This window comes from Amphiprion ocellaris, chromosome 12, assembly GCF_022539595.1.
Source record: "Amphiprion ocellaris isolate individual 3 ecotype Okinawa chromosome 12, ASM2253959v1, whole genome shotgun sequence".
Classification (NCBI taxonomy): domain Eukaryota; kingdom Metazoa; phylum Chordata; class Actinopteri; family Pomacentridae; genus Amphiprion; species Amphiprion ocellaris.
Genome location: NC_072777.1, coordinates 1,990,416 through 2,014,151, shown reverse-complemented (window position 1 = coordinate 2,014,151; position 23,736 = coordinate 1,990,416). Strand labels below are relative to the sequence as shown.

Sequence of the window (23,736 nt, the reverse complement as noted above, 5' to 3'; positions counted from 1 at the left end):
TTCTTTGCAAGACGTGACATTTTATTGAATCTAAATCCAGTCCAGGCTGCATGAAAGAAGGAAAAAATACCAAGAGATGTGCTGCAAACTGCTGAAATTCATTTCAATAAAGCACGAACTGAGCTGTGTGAGTCAGAATCAAAGGTAGCACATGATTTTTGTTGCATTATTTCAGTGCAAAGTAAAGGAAATCAACACAAAAGAGCAGAAGATGCAAGTCTGAGGTGGAAGTAAGACGTCCGGCAGGTCAACATGAGGCTTAAATAAACTCAGGACTCCCTCCAGGTGAACACAGGTAATGTGATGACAAGAGTTGAAGCTCCGCCCAGCCAAAAACCTGCAAGAAAAAACACAAAAGCACAAAAGATCAAGGCTTTAGGGATGTAAAACTACAAAGAAATACCCCAAAAGCAGAGTATATACAGATATATTCCAGTAAATCTGAGATTATTGCAGCAGGTGAATGTCTTTTACACGAAGCAACAGTAAAAATGGGACGTGCAAATTGAGATTTGATGTTTTTGCTTCACAAAAACTCCAAGTTTTGATGCTCTAGTTTTGCAAAAATCTGCAGAATTTGATGAAAAATCTTCACCTGAGTGACCAAAAAAGCTGCTAACGTGTGAATAAGAAGCTCGAACGGAAAAGGAAAATGTTCAAATAAATCCAGCTCCTCCTGCTGCTGCTTAACGAGGTTCTAATTATCTGCAGCTGAACTCTGATTCTTGATAGATTCACAGGTTTTATAAATATAGAGGTGAACTTCTGCTTTTATTAATTTATCTACTGTTTCAGTGACGTTAAATCTGTATTCTTTAAGTTTTTATGCAAAATTTACTTTTGTCTTGATGTTATTTTTTAAACGAGGCATGTAAATTTATGTAAGAAATATTATTACAGGGTCTTAACCTGTTTTTTTTAACTACAGAGGTAAATTTTTGATATTAATCTTTATTCTCTGTTTGAAAACAGTGTGTCAGCATCTGTATAAATAAAGGTTGACTTGATTTGACTAAAACAAAAAAGGTCAGTTTTGTGTCATTTATTTTAAGATATATTGATAAATGTAGGGGCTAATGTCTGTTTTTTGTTTATTTATCCACTGTAAACATTATTTATTAAGATTAGACATGTAAATGTATATTTAAAAATAATTTGGCAGGGTTTTAACCTTAATATTTAACATTAGACAGGTAAATTTTGAATGTTATTTGTATTCTACATTGGGAACTGTGTCAGCGTCTGTATAAATAAAGGTTGACTTGACTTGACAATATATGTAATAATATATATTAAAATGACAACAGAATGTCATTTATTTAAAGATATATTGATAAAGATCCTTGAATAGGCAGACTTTTAAATTCCCCAAGCTTTTGTATGTATATTTGTATATATTTCGGTTGTATATTTATTTAATCTGTGTTTAATATTGCTTTGAGCTCATCCAGTTCCTGCAGAATGAGGTCTAACTAATTAACAAACTAATATCAGCAGCAAACTAACTGACCAGCCGTGGTTAGCTAACATGCTAATGTTAGCAGCCAGACACCAACATAGCTACAAGTAAATTTTAGAAGACATCAAAAAATTAGCAGCCATTGAACAATCAAGCTAATGTTAACAAGCTAATATAACTAACTAGCTGTGAAGTAACTGGTTAATTGGTACCATTCAGATTCCAACATAATAACCAATAAATGATAGCAATTAGCAACCGGCTAGCTTCCAGACTATGCTAGCAGAATGCTGCTAACTAGTTAATGTTACCAGCTGGTTACAAGTTGAACAAGCAGCTACTGTAATCACCTGGCTACCATTTCCAACTAACTAACTAACTTAAGGTTTTAGTTCAATGATTGAAGTTGAGAAATTCAATTGATGAGATGCAAGTTGAATTTTTTATTTAAAGTTTTTAAGATGATTTAAAAAAAAAAAAAACAAAAAAACAATATTAACAGAAGGAGCAACCTGCTCACTCCCAGACTATGATAGCAGCAGGCTAACTAGTAAATGTCACCAGCTGGTTACACGTGAACCAACCAGCTACTGCGCCCACATGTCGACCAATTCAAACTCTTCTAGAAATTCCCTCAGTTCCTCTGCATAGATGGTCCGCAGGAACATATATCTGTCCTCCAGTGGAGCTTCTATTGGTTTCTCTGCCTGGGCAGTCTGCTGGGGCTCACTGCTGTCCTCAACCACTTCGTCCTCTTGCAGAGCTTCTGTTGGTTCCTCTACCTGGAGAGGTGGAAGGAACTCATTAGTGTCTTCGAACACCTCGTCCTCTTCCAGAGCTTCTCCACTGAGGCTCTGACTGAGCCCCTCCTTGGGCTCTGCTGGGGTCAGTTGCTGAACCATCAGTTTCAGCTCCCTCAGCTCTTTGAGGACGAGCATCTCCCTCTCAGCAGCAGTCTTGTTTTTGTCCACTGATTTCAGGAGGATGGAGGTGAGCTGATGGATTCGTTCCTCCTGAGACCGACACTGCTCCTCGGCTCTTTCCAGCTGAACCTTCAGTTCCTCCACTTGTTTGAGAAGAGCTTCGTTATTGTTTCCACCAAACATGTTCTGGATGTAGCTGCTCATGATGTGATCTGAGTCTGAGCTGTCGGTTCCGGATTTAAAAACTCTGGTTGTGACATCATCACAGTGCGATGATGTCACAACCATGATGACAATACTAATCTACCAGTGATGACATCATCAGTGATGTCACAGTGTAGACTTCTGGCTTTGATGTCTGGAGTTCTGCTGATGTTTACATTCAAATTACAGACATCTTCACTGGTCTCAGTAAAAAGCTCTCAGGCTGAGGGGGAGCTAACCTACAGCTTGCCACCGAGCTAACAGGAAACCACAACGCAAAATATGGCTGAATCCATTTTTTTCCGAAAAGATTATTTAAGATAAACTTTTTTAATCCTACAGTTTTGAATTTGCAGCTTTACAGCAGCACAGCTAGTGCAAACATTTAAGGAATGTACAACAAAAATACAAAATAAAACAAAATATACATGAGTACTAGTTGTAGAAATAACAGTATTGCATATTTAACAGTGGTTTTGCACAGAATATTTAATAAATAGAAACACTGAGAGAAGTATTAATATTACACAGATTATTATCTGTACTGCACAGAATGGACAGAAGTAAAAACAGAACAGTATAGTATATATTCCTGTATATGTAGAAAAATAGATGTCATTTATATTCTAACATATGTAGGAACTAGGGATGCACCGATCCACATTTTTCACTTCTGATCCTGATACCTGAATTTGGATATCTGCCGATACCGATACTATTCCGATACCAGAGATCTGTTTGCTTTAATATTATTATCATCATTATTGTCGATTTTATATGAGGCTGTAATAAACTCCTATCTACAGGAATGTATGATGTTGATTTATTGATGCTACAAGAGCCAGTATACTTAATTTGTGCTGCTCAGATGAAGCAGTCTTTTGCATTTTATTTGGAGAGGGGTAGTGTCAGAGTAGTTTACCCTTTGTGTGTATTTGTCTTGGATTTGATAAATACAGACAGTCCATTTGAAACCCTTAAAGTACTAGATGCATTTTTCTCGCTAATAAACACACAGCATCGTGCAGTGACAAGTGAACCAACCAGCTACTGTCCCCACATGTCTACCAATTCCAACTCTTCTAGAAATTCATCCATGGTCTGTATTTGGCGTGGTGGTCGGAACCATTTTGCGTCCTCGAACACCTCGTCCTCTTGTAGAGCTTCCATCGGTTCCTCTACCTGGAGAGGTGGAAGGAACTCATTTGTGTCCATGAGCACCTCGTCCTCTTGTAGAGCTTCCATCGGTTCCTCTACCTGGAGAGGTGGATGGAACTCATTTGTGTCCATGAACACCTCGTCCTCTTGTAGAGCTTCCTCCGGTTCCTCTACCTGGAGAGGTGGAAGGAACTCATTTGTGTCCATGAACACCTCGTCCTCTTGTAGAGCTTCCTCCGGTTCCTCTACCTGGAGAGGTGGAAGGAACTCATTTGTGTCCATGAACACCTCGTCCTCTTGTAGAGCTTCCTCCGGTTCCTCTACCTGGAGAGGTGGAAGGAACTCATTTGTGTCCATGAACACCTCGTCCTCTTGTAGAGCTTCCTCCGGTTCCTCTACCTGGAGAGGTGGAAGGAACTCATTTGTGTCCATGAACACCTCGTCCTCTTGTAGAGCTTCCTCCGGTTCCTCTACCTGGAGAGGTGGAAGGAACTCATTTGTGTCCATGAACATCTCGTCCTCTTGTAGAGCTTCCTCCGGTTCCTCTACCTGGAGAGGTGGAAGGAACTCGAACATGAGGTCAATGCTCTCATGCATCTTCTCCTGTCCGGCCTTCAGAATTTTGATCTGCTCCGTGTGCACCTCATGAGGTGAAGCCTTGAGCGTCTGGAGTAGATTCCTTGATTCGTTCTCCAGATCTTCTCTCTGGTTCTTCTCGTGAGCCAACTGGTTATTACTTTGTTCCAGTTCATTGCTCAGCTTGATCCAGAAGGCTCTCTCCCTGAGATGTTCGATTCTCTCTTTGTTCAGCAGCTCATCCAGCTGCTTCTCATTGTCCCTCTCATTCTGAAGCTCTGTTTTCAGGTACTGGATTTGTTCCTCCAGCTCCCGTGCATTGGCCTGTTCTCTCTGGAGCTTGTTGTTGAGGTGTCTAACTTGATCGTACAGCTCCTGTGACATGATCTTCTCTCTGGCAACCTCATTCTTCAGAGTTCTGACCTGTTCGTCCAGCTCCAATGCCTTGTAACTCACAGTTTGGAGCTGGTTATTCAGGAGTTGAACCTGTTCGTCCAGATGATGGGCTTCAGTACTCTCTTTGAGGAGGTCATTCTTCAAGCGCTGGACTTCTTCAGCCAGCTCCAGAGCGTTGGTCATCCTGCTGTGGAACTGGTTGGTCATATGCTCGATTTGCTCGTATTGCTTCTGAGCTGTGATTCTCTCGCTGATGAGTTCATCCCTCAAATATCGGACTTTTTCCAATACCATAGCGTTGACCTTCTCATCTTGGAGAAGCTCGAGCAGACCTTGGGCTTGTTTGTCCTTCTCCTCAGCCTTGGTTCTCTCTCTGGAGAACTCAGTCCTCAAAAGTTGGACTTGTCCTTCCAGCTCATGTCCATTGGCCTTCTCTCTGAGGAGCTCGTTGTTTAGATGCTGGATTTGCTCAGCAGCAGTCTTGTCTTTCTCCTCTGACTTGAGAAGGTCGGCGGTGAGCTGATGGATTCGTTCCTCCTGAGACCGACACTGCTCCTCGGCTCTTTCCAGCTGAGCCTTCAGTTCCTCCACTTGTTTGAGAAGAGCTTCGTTATTGTTTCCACCAAACATGTTCTGGATGTAGCTGCTCATGATGTGATATTCTGTTGTGTTCCTCGCTGAAGATGTCCTCTCCGTCGAATGTCTGCTGCTCGAAGGTTTGAAATGATCTGAGTGAGCTGTCGGTTCCGGATTTAAAAACTCAGGTTGTGACATCATCACAGTGCGATGATGTCACAACCATGATGACAATACTAATCTACCAGTGATGACGTCATCAGTGATGTCACAGTGTAGACTTCTGGCTTTGATGTCTGGAGTTCTGCTGATGTTTACATTCAAATTACAGACATCTTCACTGGTCTCAGTAAAAAGCTGTCAGGCTGAGGGGAGCTAACCTACAGCTAGCCACCGAGCTAACAGGAAACCACAACGCAAAATATGGCTGAATCCATTTTTTCATACAGGATTATTTAAGATCAGCTTTTTTAATCCTACAGTTTTTGAATTTGCAGCTTTACAGCAGCACAGCTAGTGCAAACATTTAAGGAATGTAAAACAAAAATACAAAATAAACCAAAATATACATGAGTACTAGTTGTAGAAATAACAGTATTGCATATTTAACAGTGGTTTTGCACACAATATTTAATAAATAGAAACACTGGGAGAAGTATTAATATTACACAGATTATTATCTGTACTGCACAGAATGGACAGAAGTAAAAACAGAACAGTATAGTATATATTCCTGTATATGTAGAAACACAATAACACAATGTTTTGTCTTTATAACAAATAGAACAGGTTTATGTCAGTTTAAATCTGGAATTAGTTACAGTCAGAAACCTGAAGTTATTAATGTAACTTAAACTAACGTTCCCTCCTTATTTCAGCTAGCGTCATTTAACAAACTGGAAAATACACAAAGATATGCATGTTAGCTTCAAATAAACTTCATCTGCAGTTATAGAAACATGAGCAGAATCTCACATTATTCACTCAAATCACAAAGAAGACGTAACTAGGAGGTTTAGCAACTTAAGCTAACGTTCACTCACTATTTAAGCTAGTATCACTGTGACTCGTGATGATATTATAAATTTGACACATACATTTATATTTAAATAATAATTTTGCAGGTTTTAAGCTTAATATTTAATATTAAACAGGTACATTTTTATTCTGTTTTAAAACATTGTGTCAGCATCTGTATGAATAAAGGTTAACTTGATTTGACTATTTAAAACATTTAAAAAAAAACAAAAGCCAGTTTTCTGTAATTTATTTGAAGATATATCGATAAATGAAGGGTTTAATTTCTATTTTTTATTTATTTATTTATACACAATTACCAAGTTAAATCTGGATTTATTAAGTTTTAATGTATAATTTTGTTTTCTCTTAACATTATACTTTAAATTAGATGTGTAAATTTATATTTAAAAAATAATTTTGTGGGGTTTTAACGTTAATATTTAATATTAGTTTGATAGATTTTTAATGTTAATCTTTATTCTCTGTTGGAAAGCACCTTGTTTCTGTGTACATAAAGGTTGACTGGACTTGACTATGTAAAATATATATTTGTTTAATTCATAAAATGTCCATTCATTTAATATAGGCATAAATTTCGTTTTATTTATTTAGCTACAATCAACAAGTTAAATCTGGATTTTTAGGGTTTTTATGTCTAATTTTGTTTTATCTTATTATTTTTTTTAAATGGCATGTAAACTTATATAAGAAATAATATTTTAGGGTTTCAACCTTAAATTTTAAATTTTACATGTACATTTGTAACGTTAATCCTTATTCTCTCATCTGTACATAACATTTGACCTGATTTAATTATTTAAAATATTTTAAAAACAACTAAATGTCAGTTTAATGTGTCAGTTATTTGAATATTCAGTGTCACTTTTACCTTTTTTTTTTTTTTTTTTACTGTTTTAAAGAGAAATAAGTTTTTTCTGGTTGATATGTTGAAGAAATGAAATATTTCCATGGAATGTTCTTTTAATTTCACATGATTGCTTTCTTGAAGACAAACATGATTAAATATTGGTTGAAACTTGTCTTTTTTTTTTACCGTTAACTGTGTTTTTGCTGTTAAATTGGGTTTGGCTGACATTATTTACATTTTCACACAACAGGATTGATTCATTTCTGCGCATCAGATAAATATTCTGTAACATTAATTCAACATTGACGTTAAACTCAGATAAGTGAGGTGTTCCTAACCTCAGCTGAGATGATTTCAGGTCTTTTATTTTCATAAAGTGTCCTCGGATGGATTCCTTCGGAGACGCTGGAGCTGCTCAGGTCTTTTTCTGACTCTTCTAATTGCTTTTACTAATTCATGTGACCTTGTTCTTCCTCCCTTTCTTTAAATTACACCGAGGTTCAGGCCTCGTTTACAACACAGTCCAGCAAAGAAACGAAAAACAAAAGACGAAAGAACCAAAAAGCTGATAAAAATGAGCAATAGAAATGTAAAACAGGTAAATAAGTAAAAATAAATAAAACAAATAAGATTCAACACATGTAGACTTCAAATAGTTTGTCTGTCTGTTTGCTCTCTTTTGGTTGTCATTTAGAGTAGTTTTGTGTCTTTTGTGTTGTTTTGTGTACATCTTTTGTAGTTTTGTAACTCTTTTTTGTAGTTTTGTATCGTTTTGTGTAATTTGCATCTCTTTTTTGCCTCATTTTTATAGTTTTGTGTCTCTGTTTTGTAGTTTTGTATCTCTTTGTAGTTTTGTCTCTCATTGTAGTTTTGTCTCATTTTTGTAATTTTATATTTCTTTGTGTAGTTTTTTAAAATCTTTTTTGTAGTTGTGTATTGTTTTGTGTAATTTGCTTGTCTTTTTTGTCATTTTTTGTCTCATTTTTGTTGTTTTGTGTCTCTTTTTGTAGTTTTGTATCTCTTGCGTAGTTTTGTATCTCTTTTGGAGTTTTGTATCGCTTTGTGTAGTTTTGTATCGCTTTGTGTAGTTTTCTTTATCTCTTTTTTGTAGTTTTGTCTTTTTTGTAGTTTTGTGTCTCTTTTTTACAGTTTTGTATCTCTTTGTGTAGTTTTTTTATCTTTTTTAAAGTTTTGTATCACTTTGCGTAATTTTTTAGCACTTTTTGTCATTTTTGTCAAATTTTTGGTTCTTTGTATCTCTTTTGTAGTTTTGTGTCTCATTTTTTACTTTCTGTATAGTCAGTCATTTTTGTGCTTTTTTGTGTCATTTTATGTCTTTTTGTGTAATTTTTACAACTTTTTCTGTCATTTCTGTTTCTTTTTTGCTTTGTTTTTGCATCTTTCCATGCTATTCTTGTCTCTGTGTCATTTTTGCAATTGTGTGTATAATTTTTTCTTACATATTTGTGTGCCTTTTTGTGTCATCGTTTTGTGCTATTTTTGTCTCTCTGTCATTCTGCACAGAAGACATTTCTTCATTCTCTCTCCTTCTTCATTCTGTTTCCATAGAGCTGCAGGACTTTAGATTGCAGAGAAAAATGAGACGACAGTGAGGAAAGAAACAGGAGCAAAAGTTGTCCAGAAACTGCTGCTTGGAGTTCAGAGGGTTAACTTTAATGGAAATAGTTCTTTATCATCAGTCATTTTTGTACTGTTTTGTGCCATTTTTATGTCTTTTGTGTCATTTCTTTGTCTTTTTTTGTGCTGTTTGTGCATCTGTTTGTATTTTTGGTCCCTTTGTGTCATTTTTGCATCTTTCCTGTCATTTTTTTTGTCTTTTTCTGGCATTTTCTGTCTTTTGTTTGTCTTTTGTGCATCTTGTGCCATTTTTGCATCTTTTAGTGTCATTTTTGCAACTTTATGCCATTTTTACATATTTGTGTGTCTTTCTGTGTCATTTCATCATTTTGTACTGTTTTTGTTCTGTTTCCATAGAGGTGCAGGACTTTAGATTGCAGTGAAAAATATAACAGAAGGAAAAGTTGTCCAGAAACTGTTGCTTGGAGTTCAGAGGGTTAACTTTAATGGAAATAGTTCTTTATCATCAGTCATTTTTGTACTGTTTTGTGCCATTTTTATGTCTTTTTGTGTCATTTTTGCATATTTTCCTGTCATTTCTGTGTCTTTTTTGCTTCATTTGTGCATCTTTTTGTGCTATTTCTGTCTCTTTGTGTCATTTTTGCATCTTTTAATGTGATTTTTGCAACTTTTTGTGTCATTTTTTGGCTTTTTGTATCATTTCTGTATCTTTTTCACTTCATTTGTGCATCTTTTTGTGCTATTTTTGTCTGTGTCATTTTTGCATCTTTTAATGTGATTTTTGCAGCATTATGTGTCATTTTTACTTTATTGAGTGCCTTTTTTTGTCAATGGTGCATCTTTTTCTGTCATTTCTGTGTCTGAATCAAAGCGTATGAATCAAAGCAGCTTTAAAATGAGGAAAATGTCCTTAAAATAGTGTTTCTTCCTACAGTTTCCTTGCCACAGATACCAGCTAGCATGTTTTTTTCCCTTCTTAGTCCTGTGTAAAAGTCAGACTCAAAGTACAAGAGTTTTCAGATCCGGACGTGCAGGAGGAACGTAATAAAGCTCTGATACTGAGGGAAAAGTGGAAGGAGGCGAGCAGGTGGGACTAAAGTCCTGCCGGCTTCAGGAGCTGCAGCAGGCGACGTGCTTTCCGGCAGGTAAAGCGGCCACACTGCTGATGTAAAAGCCTCCGAGATCACGACTCGGCAGAAACCCCTCCCTGAGGCGTGTCGGCAGCGTGGGCGGCGTGATATGTGCTCGCTCACACGTACTACGTCTTTAAGGCTTCTGATCTATATTTACCCGTGTTTCTGACTGATTGTGACACTAAAATATCCTGGGTGAGTCATGAGGCAGGGAACCGGAGAGGGACGGGGGAGGAAATGAGTTTAAGGAGGGATCACCGGAGCAGCGTGGAAAAGAGACTAATTGAGCCAAAAGGGGGGGAAGAAAAGAGGATAAAGGAGGGATGGAGCTGAGGGTGGGAGGAACTGAACCCACTGGTCTGTTTTAAAACATCTGCAGGGTTCTCCAGCTCATCACCATTCTCCAGCAGCACCGCAGGCAGCAGCGTGATCCTGCATTTATTTTAGCTTGTAGACGTGCAAATGGTTTATTGATCAGCTGGACTCGGCCTCTTTCCTCGACTCACACATTCAGGTTTTAACCAGTTATTTACGGCTGCCAGGACGCCGTAAAAACATAAAAATTAGATCACGGCTTTTATTTTTACAGAAACACCTTAAAGTTTAAAAGTTTATGTGTTTACTGCAGCTTTATCTGAAACTGACTGTAAATAAAAGACAACAGTGAGTAAAAAAGGAGAAGAAAACAAGAGTATTGTTGGTCCACAGCATAAAATGTAGTTTTTGTACAACTAAGGATGTAAAATTGGGAGATTTTTAGCGTGAGTAGTGACTGAAAATGACTAAAAACAAAACAGTGGCTGAAATCAACTGGAAATAAGAGCAAACTGACTGAAAATAGAGTCAGACAATGATAAAAAATGAAAACAAACGGCGACTGGAACAAATACCAACAGTGGTGGAAAGCAACTGAAAATAAAAATTAACAAAGAGCAAGGAACATCTGAAAACAAAAGTATACAGTGACTAAAACTGACTAAATAAAAGCTAACAATGAGTACAAAAGGAGAAAACAGTGAGTGAAAACAAAAGAAACAAATAACTGCAAACAACAAAATGAAAACAAACAGTGACTAAAAACAAATGCCAACAGCGATGGAAAGAACTGAAAAAGAAAACTAAGGAAAAAATTGAAAACCCCTTAAAAAGAATGAAAGCAGTGATTAAATACGACTGAATACAAAACAGAACAACCAAAAACAACTGCAAACAGTAACTGAAAATGAAAACTAACAGACTAAAAACACCTGAATATGAAAGTAAACAGTGAGTGAAACGGCTGAATATAAAACCAAACAGCAACAAATAACGGCTTAAAATGAAGGCAGATAGTGGCTGAATATGAATAAAAACAAAAGCAAACAGTGACTAAAACTGAGACATCAAAGCAAACAGTGACTAAAACTGACAGACATCAAAGCAAACAGTGACTAAAACTGACAGACATCAAAGCAAACAGTGACTAAAACTGAGACATCAAAGCAAACAGTGACTAAAACTGAGACATCAAAGCAAACAGTGACTAAAACTGAGACATCAAAGCAAACAGTGACTAAAACTGAGACATCAAAGCAAACAGTGACTAAAACTGAGACATCAAAGCAAACAGTGACTAAAACTGAGACATCAAAGCAAACAGTGACTAAAACTGACAGACATCAAAGCAAACAGTGACTAAAACTGACAGACATCAAAGCAAACAGTGGTTGGAAATGACAAAGAAAGCAAAAAATAAGTGATCAGTGACTAAATGCGATTGAAAATGAAGTAAAATGTGTGTAAAACACCACAAAACTAACATTTTAAATATATTTTAAACAAAGCTGAGCATGGACGTGGAGCCAACACGTGACTTCTGGAGAATGTAGCGCTTGTGTTTGGGTTCCGTCAATGGAAAATAAATCAAAGTTCCTTAAAATCCTGCAACTGTTTCAATTAAAGCTCCATTAATGATGAAGACCAGTCTAAAACCTCAGTTCTAGCCTGATTTCTTTACCACTTTTGATGTGTGTTTGGGCTCATTGTCGGGTTTGTGTCCCAGAGCATGATACCGCCACCTCCATGCTTGGTGGTAGGTTTGGTGTTCTTGATGTTTTTGGTCTTTCTTTGTCCCTGTGATCATCAGTGGAGCTTTAATCTGCTGTTTCTGGTTTCCTTCTTGTTCCGCAGCTTTTTTTAGTCTATAAAGTGATAAAGACCATTGAGTCACATGACGTGGACACTGACCAATGGGAAGGCATCACCCGATTTGGACGTAATCAGACCATGATCATCCGTTATCTGCAGAAGATTCCTCCACTTCCTATTGGCTAAGCAGGATCTTTATCATTGATCCTGATCACTGATAGGCAGAATGTAAAAACAGGAAGAACCAGACAACGCCGGCGACCTCTACTGGTCGTAGAAATAAGTGCACATAAAATCTAGAGTTACATCTTTGTGTTGATTTTGTGCCTCTTCATGGTGTTTTAGTGTCTTTAGTGGTGGTTTTGAGTGTTTTTGAAGCCAACAATGTTCCATGTTCAATGTCTAAAGAGGCTAAAGGATTCTTTTGTGTGTCTTTGTGGTTGTTCTGTGTTTGTTTTTGATAGTTTTGTGTCTTTAGGTGGTGGTTTTGTGCCGTGTGTGTTTTTGTGTCTCTTCTCAGTGGTTCTTTTGTGTTTCTTCTTGGTTCTTCATTGTTGTTTTGTATCTCTGTGTCGTCATTGAGTCCGTTTTTGGTTTTCAATGTGTTTCTTCATGGTAGATTTGTGTCTTTTTTTGTGGTTGTTTTGTGTCTCTGTCATTGTTTCGTATCTCTTGCTGCTTTTGTGTCTTGTTTTGTGATTGTTTTGTGTCCTTTTGTGTCTCTTAGGGGTTCTTTTGTCTTTTTGTAGTTGTTTTGTGTTTCTGTCCTAGTTTTTTTTGTCAGTTTTGGTGGTTTTGTCCCTCTTGGTGGTGTTTTTTGGTGTTTTTTGTGGTTCTTTCATGTTTCTTAGTGGTTCTTTCTATGTCTTTGTGGTTGTTTTGTGTCTTTTTGGTGGTTTTAAGTCTCTTTGCATTGATTTAATGCCTCTTTGTGGTTGTTCTGAGTCTCTTTCTGTGGTTTTGTCTCTCCTGGATAACTGATACAGGTATCCACTCACCTGAAACTCATTTTTTCTCCAAACCAGAGGGTACAAAAGGCAGGTTGTGGCTTTATTCCAGGTGTAAGACTATTTTCTGGCTGCTCCTGAAGGTTCTAACACCTGGACACAAACCTGATACACCTAAATCCCCCTAAAAAAAACCTGGAGATTTCGCAAAACAGAACATACTAAAACTATTCTATCAATCTTCTTACAGAAAGGTTCTTTTCACTTTGGCAGCATCGGAGCCGGATCAGGAACAATGAAGGATTCTATGTCGTGATTCAGCGCCGGACAGAATTCAAACCATCCAATTTGCAATGCAAGTTTGAGTATTTTGCGGAGTAATTTGACGGCGATGTGAAGCCACTCTGCTGTGCATCTGTGAAATCTGCCAGAGGAAGTGATGCGAGTCGGGGGATTTACTGCAGATCGGCCAGAAAGGAGCTGGATTTGTGTTGTGCGCTTGTATTAGAACACAAAGAACCGGCCTTGTTAGTGAATCCACAAGGGCTCAGTGTTAAAATTTGGCACAACTATCAGACTCCTGATCGACCGCAAATCGCTCGGGAAACAGGCGAGGAAGCCGACTCGAAACAGGCCTGAAATTTTAGGATTAAGATAAAGAACAACACTAATTTACTCTTTCACTCACCCAAAAGAAAATCAGTGATTAGGGGGTGAGTGATGCTGCAGAGGAGGAAACCCAACTCTCATAATCCTAAAGTCCAACTGGGACTTCTGGCTATTTATCTATTCCCAGAATCAGAATCAGCTCTAACGGCCAAGTAGGTACACAACATACAAGGAATTAGCTGTTGGTTTAACTCTAGGAATAAAATAAAGAGAATAATAAAATAACTCTAGAAAAGAGGATAAATAAATAATAATAATAATAATAAATGTCAGTGGTTGTGTTATGTATTTTTGTGTCATTTTGTGGTTATTTTGTGTCTCTTGGTACTTGTTTAGTGTTGTTTTGTGTCTCTTGGTGGTTGTGTTGCGTCGTTTTGTGTCTCTTTGGGAATGTTTTGTGTATTTTTGTATCTCTTTGTGTTGAATTTGTGCCTCTTTGCACTCGTTTTGTGTTTCCTCATGGTTGTCTTGTCTGTCTTTTGTGGTTGTGTCGTGTATTTTTGTATATCTATATTTAGTTTTATTGTATTTTCTACAGGTTTCTACAGTCTGTGCATGTATTTTCAGTGTATATTTCTGTGTTTAGCAGAAGGTTGAAGACTCAGTGTGCAGGTTGTGGTTGTAAAGCAGCAGCTCAGAATAAATACAGCTCCGGCTCCATACTGCAGACTCCTTCGCTACATAAATATTTGAGTCTTTCTCCCACATACACTGTAAATCTCTGACCTTAACATCAGCTGAATCCACCGCATGTTCCACGAGATGTTTCCAGGTTCTGTGTTTGGCTGCAGATTGTGAAAGCGCCACGTCAACCTTCCCCTCATGACTCAGCCTCATCTCTGGGGCTATTTTCCTGCCCCGGATGACCACAACAGCAAACTTTGACCAGAATATCTGAGCGGCACCAGCAGCTCCACACAACAAACAGCGGCTCAGCTCAGCCGCGACTTTTCCCATAATGAACCTCGGTGAGGAACTTTTCACCTAAAGTTCCCTGCAGAGCTGTTATGGAGTTCAACTGTAACCCAGTGATCCAGAACCCACTGAATCGGAGGTGAAACGCTAAAAATGATGCAATTAAACCACCTGACTAATGTCTCTGAAGGTGCTCTGTGGAGCTTTATGTCCTGGAAGGTGGATTTTTTCAAGAGCATTTCACTGAGATCTTGAGAATTTTAAGGCAGAATCAATAGTCTGGCCAATAGTGTCGTTTCCATCTTTGTATTTTCAGACATCATTTTTGAAAAAGTTCATTTAATTGACAAAATTCAAAAAAAAAAAAAAAAAAAAAAAAAAAAAAAAAAAAACTTCCCTGATTTCACAAAAACGTTTTCAGGCTTACTTGAGGTGGTTTTGTGTATTTTTGTGATTGTTTTGGGTATTTTTGTGTCTCTTTCTTGTTGTTTTGATTCTTTTTGTGTTGTGTGTCTTGGGGGTGTTTTTGTGTCTCTTTGGTGATTATACGTCTTTCCATGGTGAACTTTATGTCTTTTTGTGGAGCTATTTTGTATTTTTGTGTGTCTTTGTAGTTGTTGTTTGTGTGACTTTGTGATTGTCTTGTGTCTCTTTGTGCTGATTTTGTGTCTCTTCATGAAGGTTTTGTGTCTTTCCAAGTCTTTGCTGTTGTTTTGCATCTATTTATGGTTGTTTTTTTGTATTTCATGCTGATTTTATGTCTTTTGTGGTGGGTTTAAGTCTCTTGGTGGTCATTTTGCATCTCATTATGTTGGTTTTGTTGGTTTTGTGTCTCTATGGTTGTTTTGTGTCTCTTGATAGTTGTTTTGCATCTTTTTGTGTTGATTTTGTGTCTCTCGGGGGTGTTTTTGTGTACTTTCTGGGGTTTTGTGACTGTTGGTGCTCATTTTGTGTCTCTTTTTGGTGATGATCCGTCTCTTTGTGAAGGGTTTGTGTCTCTAGATACTTGCTTTGTTGATGTCAGACGTACATCCAGTGTGTTGCCGAGGTCGGCAGGTGATCTGCTTCCTACAGAGGAGGAGGAACGTTGAGAATTGTTCCAAGAAACGGATTTATTCAAGTTATCTGAATAGCTGGAACAAAACCTGCAAAGTTATTCATGAAAATGCTTCCTGGAATATGCTATTGTGTTCAAGAACGACACGACTTTCATGTCTCTTTGTCGTTGTTTTGTGTCTTTTTGTGTTGATTTTGTGCCTCTTAGTGATGTTTGTGTTTGTTTTTCTTGATTTTATGTCTCTTTGCCACAATTACATGTCTTTCCGACGTGATTTTTGTTTCTCTTTGTGGTAGTTTTTTGTCTGTTGGTATTTGGTGTCATTTTGTGTTTGTTTTTAGTCTTTCTGAGGTTTTCTTTGTGCTGATTTTATGTGTCTTTGAGGTGTTTTTGTGTCCTTTGTGTCTCTTTGCAGTCATGTAGTCTCTGTTGCTGTATGCTGCTGTGTCTTTTGTGGTTATTTAGCGTCTTTTTCTGTCTTCTTGTTTGTCTTTGGAGTAGTTTTATGTCATGTTGTGTCTATGCGGTTGTGTTGTATCTGTGGTAATTTTATATCTTTTTGTGGTGATTTTTTGTTGCTTTGTGCCTTTTTGTGCTGATTTTGTCTTTTGGTGGTGTTATTGCTTCTTGTGTGTCTGTGGAGGGTTTTTTTTTTCATTTTGTGCTGATTTTGCATCTTTTTGTAGAGGTTTTATGTGTCTTGGTGGTTGTTTTTCCTCTTTTGTTGGTTTTTGTGTCTTTAGTGGTTGTGTTGTGTATTTTTGTCTCTTGGTGATTCTTTTGTGTCTCTGTGGTTTTTCTATGTGTCTTTGTGGTTGTTTTCCTGATTTTTGTGTGTCTTTGTGGTTGTTTTGTGCGTTTTTGTGAGGATTTTATGTCTTTTGTGGTGTATTTAGGTCTCTTAGTGGTCATTTTGCATCTTGTTTTGTGTTGATTTTGTATCTCTTTAGTTGTTTTGTATCTGTTGATAGTTGCAGTGCACCTCTTATGTTGATTTTTCTTTTTCATGATTGTGTTGTATCTTTTTGTTTGTCTTTGTAGTGGTTTTATTTCATGCTGTGTCTCCATGCGGTTGTGTTGCATCTGTGGTAATTTTATGTGTTTTTGTGGTGATTTTGTATCTTGGTGGTGTTAGTGTCTTTTGTGTCTGTCTGGATGCAGATTTTTTCATTTTGTGCTGACTTTGCATCTCTTTTTAGGGGTTTTTATGTGTCTGTGGTTATTTTGCCTCTTTTTTTGTTGGCTTTTGTGTCTGTAGTGGTTGTTGTGTATTTTTGTCACTGTGGAGATTTTGTTTCCCTTGATGGTTGTTTTGTGTCTTTTTTTTGTCTCTCTTTACAGAAGTTTTGTGTCTTTTTTCTCAGATTTCAACTTTAAGAACTGAATGTCCACCTGCTGCCTGTGAATCCACCTGTTGCCCGTTGCCACGGTAACCAGGTAATCAGTGTCATTTACTGGCAGTGGTTTTAATGTTGTGTCGGCGTGTAAAAACCTGACAGATGATGTCATAAATCGTGTTGTTATCTCCTGTTGTGTAATGATTAATTCCACTGATTGTTTGATGTGAAGCAGTGACACGGTGAAATAAAAACACGCAACACGCGCTGCGATCCGACCAACAAACCAGCGAACCACGGCTGCTTTTAGACACGTCCACGCCGGCCGGCCGTGAGGCTAATGGGCCGTGGCTTATTGCTGGTAACATCCAGGCTGAAACACGGTGTCCTTTCAGAGATTAGCAGCAGACGGTGAGATTAAGACATTCCCGGAGTGTTCTGGGTGAAAGCCGCCTATTTGTGACCACTTAAATCATTTACATGTGATTTACTTCTGCCTCGGGGAGGAGGGTTTGGTGAACGTTCGGATCGTAGACGTGGTCCAGGTGTGTATTTTTAGTGTGACCCCGTTAGTCGGTAACGTGAAGCCGGCTTCAGCTGAACTTTGTAGGTGGCCGCTGCTCGGCTCCAGCTATGTGTTGAAATGGATCCGCTCGGCTAAATAAAATTAGTGCCGCTTTCCTTTGTCCCTGTGGAACCGACTGCACTCACAATTTACAGTTTCATTCGTTGGAGGATCGAACAGCAGAACCAGCAGCAGCAGAGTCGTCCAGCTCAGTTAAACTCACAGAAAACCACACCTTACAGCAATCTGCATGTTTTCAGGCATCGCTTTGTGTCTCTAAGTGGTTGTGTTCCGTCTTTTTGTGGTTGTTTAGCGTCTCTTTGTGGTTGTGTCTTTTTGTGTGTGTTTGTGGTTGTTTAGTGTAATTTTGTGTCTCTTTGTGGTTGTTTTGTGCCTCTTTGTGGTTGTGTTCCATCTTTTTGTGTCTCTGTGATTGTTTAGTTCCTTTTTGGGATTGTGTTACATCTTTTTGTGTCTTTTGTGTCTCTTTGGGGTTGCTTTATGTATTTTTGTGCTGAATTTGTGTCTCTTTGCACTCGTTTTGTTTTCTCCATGTGGTTGTCTTGTATGTGTTCACTTTGTGGTTGTTTTGTGTCTCTTGGTGCTTGAAGAGTGTCGTTCTACGTCTCTTTGGGGTTGTTTAGCACCTTTTCATGTTTTGTGTCTTTTTGTGTCTCTTAGTGGTGGTGTTGTGTCTTTTTGTGTGTCTTTGTGGTTGATTTGCATCAATTTGTGGAAGTTTTGTTTCTGTTGGTTATTTTTGTGTCTTTTTGTAGTTGTTCAGTGACTTTTTCGGTCTTTTTGTGGGTATTTTATACCTTTTGAGGTTGTTTTGTGCCTTTGAGTGGCGTTTTGTTGATTTTGTGTCTCTTAGGCGTTTTTTTTGTCTGTAATTTGTTGTCCGTTTTGGTTTGTGGTTGTATTGTGTCTCTGTTGGTGGCTTGTTTGTACCTTTTTGTGGTTGTTTTGTGTCTGTTTGTAATGACTGTATGTTTGTTCTTTGTAATTTTTGTGTCTGTAGTGATTTTGTAGTTTTTTTTTTAATTTTCTGGACTCCTTTATGCTCAGCTATACAACATTTTACACTAACTCTTCACATTTTCTGCTCATTAAAACGCAGCAAACAGCAGAGAAAGCCCAGCTGCAGTGTCGTGTTTTGTCGAGCACATTTCGACTCACATAATGTGTGACCTTGTCGCATTACAGCCCATGTTGTCATCATATAGTATATTGCCTATACATTAGGGCAATAACCTCACACTCTAAGTGGATTAGCGCTAATCTGCTTACTGTGCCATATTTAAGGATTTTCACGTACGTAGATTGATAGCTACCGAACAAATCCCTTCAGGAAATCTCACCCCATCGCCCAGAGCTGCAGCTGCTGCAGCTGCTGTAGCTGCTGTTAGCTCTACTGCTAGCTCTACTGCTAGCGCTGCTGCAAGAGCTGCAGCTGCTGTTAGCTCTACTGCTAGCTCTACTGCTAGCGCTGCTGCAAGAGCTGCAGCTGCTGTTAGCTCTACTGCTAGCGCTGCTGCAAGAGCTGCAGCTGCTGTTAGCTCTACTGCTAGCTCTACTGCTAGCGCTGCTGCAAGAGCTGCAGCTGCTGTTAGCTCTGCTGCTAGCTCTGCTGTTAGCTCTACTGCTAGCGCTGCTGCTAGCTCTACTGCGAGCGCTGCTGCTGCGTCAGAAGGCCCTCTGCTGCGTCGCATTAAAAACTGCTGCTGCACAAAACACACACCTGCATGACTGGAGACGCTACGGGCAGCTGGAGTGGAAAACATGGATTTATTTATTCACAATTTACTTTTGTTTAACCGTTTCCCGCTTTGGCTAAATAACAGAAAATATCCTGGAAAATCACATTTTAAAAAAAGTATAAAATGATGCTAACTGGAAAAATAATAAAATAAAATAAAAATAATATATAATTTCTTTAACTGTTGCTTTACTCATTTTTCCTGTCTTGATAAGTTACAGAAAATATCCTGTAAAAACACAGAAAAAATTTATAAAATAATGCTAGTTGTAAAAACAAAAAAGGTCAGTAATTAAATTAAATCTAAATAAAAAAAATAAATAATGTCTTTCACTGTTGCTTTACAGGTTTTCCTTGTTCTGCTAAATTACATAAAATATCACAGAAAAAAGTATAAAATAATCCTAATTGTAAGAACAAAAAAGGCCAGTGATTAAATGAAGATAAATGAATAAATTATTTGTTTAACTGTTGCTTAACAGGTTTTCCCTGTTGTACTAAATTACAAAAAATATCCTGTAAAATCATGTTCAAAGAGTATAAAATAATGCTAATGGTAAAAACGAAAAAGGCCAGTAATAAAATAAAATAAAAATAAAATAAAAATAATAAATAATGCAAAGACTTTCCATGTTCTGTAACTGAATTAAATTAAATTAATAATTTGTTTAACTGTTGCTTTGTGGGTTTTTCCTGTCTTGCTAAATTTCAGAAATTATTTTTTTGAGAAAAAAAACATAAAATAATGCTGACTGTAAAAACAAAAATGGCCATAAATAAAATAAAAATAATAAATCATTTAATTAACTGTTACTTTCCAGGTTTTTCATGTTCTGCTAAATTACAGACAATATCAAGTAAAAACACAGAAAAAATTAACTGTTAAAAAAAAAAAAAGCCAAAATTGTTATTAAATTAAATAAATCAAAATATCCACATCAAAAATTTGTTTTTTCTAATGCTAATTTGTTATTTTGCAATGTTTGACTGTAAAATTACACTATTTTCACTGCGTTTAAATCAGCAAAAAATATCATTATTTTGAAGATATTTACTGCTATTTGAAAGAAAAAATATGTATTTTAAGGAATAAAAAAATTGTTTAACTGTTGCTTTACAGGGTTTTTTTTCTGTTTTGTTTAATTCCAGATGTGGTTCTTGTTTATTTATTCTATTTTATTATTTTTAAAACATCAGAACCAGAAACCTAATGTTTTGCAATTTTTTTGGAACATTAAATAGAAGTTTAAAGGGACTAAATGTAAAGTAAACAAAAGTAAACTGGAAGAGAGTACTTTTATTTAACTGCAGCTCAGATACACATTTTTATCAACAATATGAAGAAAACGACAACAAAACAAGTCGTAACTGGGTGTTTCTGAGAAATATTTAACCTGCAGTCTGTTAAACTTGGCTTAATCGGTTGGTGTTTATCTAGTCTGTTAAACCTGGTTTAATCTGTTAGTGTTTATGTAGTCTGTTAAACCTGGTTTAATCTGTTAGTGTTTATCTAGTCTGTTAAACCTGGTTTAATCTGTTAGTGTTTATCTAGTCTGTTAAACCTGGTTTAATCTGTTAGTGTTTATCTAGTCTGTTAAACTTGGCTTAATCGGTTGGTGTTTATCTAGTCTGTTAAACCTGGTTTAATCTGTTAGTGTTTATCTAGTCTGTTAAACCTGGTTTAATCTGTTGGTGTTTATCTAGTCTGTTAAACCTGGTTTAATCTGTTAGTGTTTATCTAGTCTGTTAAACCTGGTTTAATCTGTTAGTGTTTATCTAGTCTGTTAAACTTGGCTTAATCGGTTGGTGTTTATCTAGTCTGTTAAACCTGGTTTAATCTGTTAGTGTTTATCTAGTCTGTTAAACCTGGTTTAATCTGTTGGTGTTTATCTAGTCTGTTAAACCTGGTTTAATCTGTTAGTGTTTATCTAGTCTGTTAAACCTGGTTTAATCGGTTGGTGTTTATCTAGTCTGTTAAACCTGGTTTAATCTGTTGGTGTTTATCTAGTCTGTTAAACCTGGTTTAATCGGTTGGTGTTTATCTAGTCTGTTAAACCTGGTTTAATCGGTTGGTGTTTATCAGTCTGCGTCTCTCTGACTCGGTTAGATCCAGAAACTATCATCAGCTGCAGACGGTGACAAATTAAAGGAAAAACCTGAACCCAGACCCCCGTTGTGAGGGGATCCGGTGGCTCCGTTCTGCTGCTGGAGGAGTTTCTTTGCCATGTTTTGGGACCGTTGGTCCTCAGATAGAAGGTCAGACTCGTCATGTGGAGAAATCATTAGATTCTGGTGGGAGGAGTTTCATTCAGGACCAGAATCCAGAAACCGACCAGACGCTAGGAGTCAGAGGACGTAGAAAAAGATGAAAATATTATGGAGGATTTTCTGTTACCTGAACTCGACCCGACTGGAGAATTTAGACGCTATGTTGGACGACGTCATCATTAAAGTAGACGCTGAAGATGAACTCAGATCAGAAGTAAAAGTACCAGAGTGTAGAAATACTCTGCTGCAAGTAAAACTCATACATTTAAACTTCAGTTCAAAAATGAAAGATTTACCAATAAAGTACCAAAAGTAAAACCCCCTTTTATGCAGAATCTATACAGTATAAAAAAACTGACATTTTTAAGGGTACAAGTAAATTGTTAACTATAATTTTACAGCTTCTCACTGTTTTGTTGACCCCGTAAAACCCACTGTTGCCATTTATTCTTCAACAAGATTTAACTGTAAAATTACACATCACAAAATTGAATGAATATGATGTGCTGAAAATGTGAAATATTTTAGTTTGATTGTGTAGCACTTGTAATGGAAATATGCTACCATTAGGAGGGCTAAGGGCTAGGCTATGGAAAAGGTTCAGCTCTGGGAGCTGTGTGAAGATTAACGAACACAAGACACAAAAATTATGTTACTGGTAATGTAATAAAAATAATCAACAGAAAATACTTGACTGTATCACGGTAGAACAATGATCAAAATAATAAATTAAAACAATAACAAAATCTGAAAAACCAAACCTTCAGCTGTCATTCAAGCAATTCAATCATAATCCAGCAGCTTCACTTTAAACAATTTAAAGTGAATATGTGCAATGGTTCAATGTCAATAACACAACGACAGTTCTAGATTCAGGTGAATGTGGTTCCACTGTTGCTAATGGTGTTAATCAAAGTAATTCATCCATGAAACCAGTCCATGAACAAATCCTAACAACAAGTCCTAACAAGTCTAAACAGGGTGAAACAATCTAAACAAGTCCTACCACACCACTGGGGAAGGGATGAAGCTGTGAGGCTTGAGGCCTGCCAATGAGTGGGGGGTGAAGGGGTGAATCTTTTCAGACTCTTCCACTTCTTTCCAGGGACTCACCATCAGTTCAATCATCCATAGGAGCCTCACCTGTTCAGCAAAATGTTTGGTTTATGTTGGTGGCATCCAGAAGTCCAAGAGCTGGTTGTGGAGCTGAAGGCCTGTTAGCATTAGCATTAGCATGAGTATTAGCATGACACCAACAGCTTCAACTTGCTTCACATGAATTTTAACTCACTTTCTTTGATGCTGTGATTTCCAAGATTCCAGGCAGTGAAAGTGAATGTGTTTCCAGAGATGAGTGAATGTGGGGTGAACCTGCTGTTCAAGTGACTGAGTGAATCTGGATGTGCTTCAAACAAAGGAATGGGTGGATTCCAGGTGGGAGAGAGACTGCAGGTGATTGGCTCAGGTGTAGTGAGTGACAGTGAGGAGGTCCAATACTGTGGGAGTGACTGATTGTGACTGATTGCAGTTTTCTGTTCATGTTGGGATTCTAGATGGCCAACAATGAACTATTGCAGAGTGAACAACTATTGCAGAGTGAACAACTATTGCAGAGTGAACAACTATTGCAGAGTGAACAACTATTGCAGAGTGAACAACTATTGCAGAGTGAACTATTGCAGAGTGAACAACTATTGCAGAGTGAATCCATCTTTTTTATTTACAATCACTTCTTGTTATAATGTTTAACCATAAATTGACAGAATTTTTACTGTATTTAAATCTGCAAAATTATATATTAGATATTTGCTGTTATTTGAAAGATAAAAATAATGACTGAAAATAGTAAATGCTATTTTATACTGTTATTTTTACAATTTTTGCCATTTTTAACCATTACAATATTCCACGTCTATTAAACATGTCTTTTTCTGACACCCTTTCTGCTAGAATTTCACCATATTTTCAATTTTTAAAATTATTTTTATAGTGTTCTGTCTTGTTGGTAGATAAAGAGTTAAGAAATGCTGCCGGTTCAATATTTTTTATGCAGTGTGAAAGTGAATCCCATTAGAGTTTCTCCTGATTATTGAAACCTTCAGTGTTCCTGACCTGCATCTGAATTAACCTGATATCAGAGAAATGTCCTGCAGACACACCTGAGTACAAGGTTACAGTAT

General features: G+C 37.3%; 1 long non-coding RNA gene across 1 annotated transcript; it reads right to left on the bottom strand.

Annotated features, from left to right (window-relative positions):
- Nucleotides 1–23,207, bottom strand: LOC118470953 (uncharacterized). Its single transcript, XR_004848146.2, has 3 exons — nucleotides 22,848–23,207; nucleotides 22,563–22,770; nucleotides 1–337 (listed from the first exon to the last, which is right to left on the bottom strand). It is a non-coding gene; the product is annotated as an uncharacterized LOC118470953 (long non-coding RNA).
- Nucleotides 23,208–23,736: the final 529 nt, after the last annotated feature.